Genomic DNA, 4,202 nt, shown 5'->3' with positions numbered 1-4,202 from the left:
AACATCCTTTGTGATGATGAATGCCACACCATTCCTCTTCAAACTGTCACTCCCAGCATAGTAGATCATATGGTTGTCTGATTCAAAGTGGCCAAAACCAGTCCATTTCAGCTGACTAATGCTAAGTATATCAATCTTTATGAGTTCCATTTCATTTTTGACAACTTCCAATTTTCCTAGATTCAAACTTCATACATTCCTTGTTCTGATGATTAATGGATGTCTGCAGCTGTTTCTCTTCAGTTTGAGTGGTGCCACATCAGCAAATGAAGGTCTCAAAATTTTACCTTATCCATATGAGTAAGGCTGAGTTTACTCAGATGTTGCAGCTCTTTCCCCATCCTATTTTGAGAGCACACAAAATATGACTGGAGAAGAGGTGCCTCCTCAAAGTAGATTCAACTTTAATGATGTGGGTGGAGTAAAGCTTTCAAGACATCTGCAGTGTAGTAAATTACTTAGTGTGGCTTTTCTACCCATAGGTCTTTGTAAACTCCAAGGTGGGAATTGCTATTAGCATCTGAGGAGATCCTGATTGCTAAAGTCACCCACCTGGAGTATTTCTGTTGGGAGTGGCACAAAACAATGTTCTGGGAGGTTCCCACTCTCTCTCAGTTGCTTAGAGTTCTGATGCTATGATTGGCTAGTTTGACCACTCTGCCAGGCTCAAAAGGAGGCCTCCTAGAGGCAGAACTCTCTCTGACTGCTGGTTGAGGAAGAAGTGCTGCTGAAAGAGACATGTGCTGCTGGGAAAGAGATGTAAGAGACACGCGTTGCTGAGTAAGACACCATGGGACATGCACTGCTAGCGGAGAGACTGTGAGAGACTTGGCTGAGAGATGGTGGGCTGGGAAAGAGACTGAGCATGTTTCCTGAACTTGAGTTGTAGCCTGGTCTTCCCTAATAAACCCCATAATCTGTGAGTTCTGTGTGGCCACTGCAGCGAATTATCGAACCCAGGAGAGAGGTGATGGTGCTTTGGGAGGAACAGTTGGTGAAAGGGCTTGAGGGAGGCAGCAAGTCCAACCTTGAAGTAATAGGCCTTGGGCTATTGGTGGTGATTCTGTCTTCCTCTTGTGGGATTAGAGGAGGTCAGAACATGTGGCCTCCTTGCCGTTTTTGCAACATCCATTGGCAGATATGGTACAACTCAAAATGGGAAGAAACAGCTGCAAACATCCATTAATAATCCAGAGCATGGAATATATGAAGTATGAATCTAGGAAAATTGGAAGTTGTCAAAAATGAAGTGGAATGCATAAAGCTTGATATCCTAGGCATTAGTGAGCTGAAATAGACTGGTTTTGGCCATTTTTAATGAGACAATCATATAATCTACTATGCTAGGAAAGCCAAATTGAGGAGAAATGGCATGCCATTCATCATCACAAAGAATGTTTCAAGATCTATCTGGAAGTAAAATGCTGTCAGTGATAGGATAATATCCATATGCCTACAAGAAAGACCAGTTAATACCACTATTATTCAAATTTATGTACAAACCACCAAAACCAAAGACAAAGAAATTGAAGACTTTTACCAACTTCTGCAGTCTGAAATTGACCAAACAAGCAATCAAGATGTGTTGATTATTATTGTTGATTAGCATGCGTAAGTTGGAAACAAAGAAGACTCACCAGTTGTTGGAAAATATGGTCTTGGTGATAGAAATGACACTGGAGATCACGTGATAGAATTTTGCAAGACCAAGGACTTATTCATTACAAATACCATTTTTAAACAACATAAACTGTGGTTATACACATGGACTATGCCAGATGGAATACACAGAAAACAGATTGACTACATCTATGGAAAGAGATGATTGAGAAATTCAGTATCTTCAGCCAAAACTAGGCCAGGAGCTGACTGTAGAACAGACCATCAACTGCTCATATGCAAGTTCAAGTTGAAACTGAAGACAATTCAAACAAGTCCATGAGAGCCAAAATATGACCTTGATTATATCCCTCCTAAATTTAGAGACCATCTAAATAATAGATTTGAGCTCTGGTGGCGTAGTGCTTAAAGCATTTGACTGTTAACCAGAAGGCTGGTGATACAAACCCACCAACCTCTCTTCAGAAGGAAGGTTGGGCAATCTACTTCTGCAGTGATACAGCCTCTGAAACCCAAGGAGGGGTCACTATGAGTCAGATCCAACTTGATGGCAGTAAATTGGTTTTTTGGTTTTTACTGAACACCAATGACCAAAAACCAGAGGAATTATGGGATGACATTAAGAACATCATCCATGAAAAAAGCAAAAGGTCATTAAAAACAGAGGAAAGGAAGAAAAGACCAAAATGGATGTCAGAAGAGACTCTGAAACTTGCCCTTGAGTGGAGAACAGCTAAAGCACATGGAAGAAATGCCAAGATAAAAGACCTGAACAAAAGATTTCAAAGAGTAGCTCAAGAAGACAAAGTCAATTATTATAATGAAATGTGCAAAGACCTAGAAAACCAAAAGGGAAGAACATAGTCAGCATTTCTCAAACTGAAAGAACTGAAGAAAAAAAAATAAGCCTCAAGTTGCAATATTGAAAGGTTCTATGGGCAAAATATTGAATGATTCAGAAAACATCAAAAGAAGGTGGAAGGAATACACAGAATCACTGTACCAAAAAGAATTAGTCAATGGTCATCCATTTCAGGAGGTAGCATATGATGGAGAACCAATTATATTGAAGGAGGAAATCAAAGCTGCACTGAAGGAATTGGCACCAAAAAAAAAGGTCCAGGAATTGATGGGATACCCATTGAAATGTTTCAACAAATGGTAGCTGTGCCAGAGGTACTCATCTATGCTACAATATTTGGAAGATAGCTATCTAGCCAACTGACTGGAAGATATCTATATTTGTACTCATTCCAAAGAAAAGTGATCTCACAGAATGTGGAAATTATTGAACAATATTATTGATGTCACATGCAATTACTAATATGCTGAAGATAATTCAAAAACAGTTGCAGCAATATGTTGACAGGGAACTTCAGCAATGTAAGCAGGATTCGGAAGAGGACATGGAACAAGGGACATCACTGATGATGTCAGATGGATCTTGGCTGAAAGTAAAGAATATTACTTCTGTCAGATGCATTGAAGAGGAATGGCATGCCATTCATCATCACAAAGACATATGACAGTATGGATCATAACAAGCTATGGATAATATTGAGAAGAATGGGAATTCCAGAACACTTAATTGTGCTCATGAGGAACCTGTACATAGACCAAAAGGCTGTTGTTTGAACAGAACAAGGAGATACTGCATGGTTTAAAATCAGGAAGGGAATGTGTCAAGGTTGTATCCTTTCACCATACTTATTCTATCTGTATGCTGAGCACATAATCCTAGAAACTATACTATATAAAGAAGAACACAGCATCTGGATTGGAGGAATAGTCATTAACAACCTGCGATATGCAGATGACACAACTTTGCTTGCTGAAAGTGAAGATGACTTGAAGCACTTACTGATTATGTAGATTAAAGGCTACAGTCTGCAGTATGGATTAAACCTCAACATAAAGAAAGCAAAAATCCTCACAACTGGACCATTAAGTAGCATCATGATAAGTGGAGAAAAGATTGAAGTTGTCAAAGATTTCACATTACTTGGCTTCATAATCTATACCAATGGAAGCAGCAGTCAAGAAATTAGATGATATATTGCACTGGGAAAATCTGCTGCAAAAGACGTCTTTCAAGTGCTGAAGAGCACAGATGTCTCTCTGAAGACTAAGGTGCACCTAACCCAAGTCATGTTTTTTTCAGTTGCCTCATATGCATGTGAAAGCTGGACAATGAATAAGGAAGACTGAAGAAGAGTTGATGCTTTTGAGTTGTGGTGTTGGAAAAGAATAATGAGAGTACCACGGACTGCCAGACAAACTAACAAATCTGTCCTGGAGGAAGTGCAGCCAGTATGATCCTTGGAAGCAAGAATGTCCAGACTTTGTCTCACCTACTTTGGTCATGTGTCAGAAGGGACCATTCCCTGGAGAAGAATATCATTGTTAGGCTGAAGCAAAACCCAGGCCCCAAAATGTCAGTTGGCAGCTTCCTCTAGATGTCAGGCCCTGATGAGACAACCCGATAAGACAACCGCAGTAGCAGAACCCGCCCAGACTGTAAAGTCCCATGCAGTGACAGACTTCCTCTTCTGAAGCACCCTCATGCTAATTAAGTGCAGACC

Source organism: Orycteropus afer, unplaced genomic scaffold (genome assembly GCF_000298275.1).
Source record: "Orycteropus afer afer isolate SDZICR_OR568_19922 unplaced genomic scaffold, OryAfe1.0 scaffold00236, whole genome shotgun sequence".
NCBI classification, from domain to species: Eukaryota; Metazoa; Chordata; class Mammalia; order Tubulidentata; family Orycteropodidae; genus Orycteropus; species Orycteropus afer.
The sequence above is the reverse complement of the archived record's forward strand: the minus strand, read 5'-3'. Positions refer to the sequence as shown.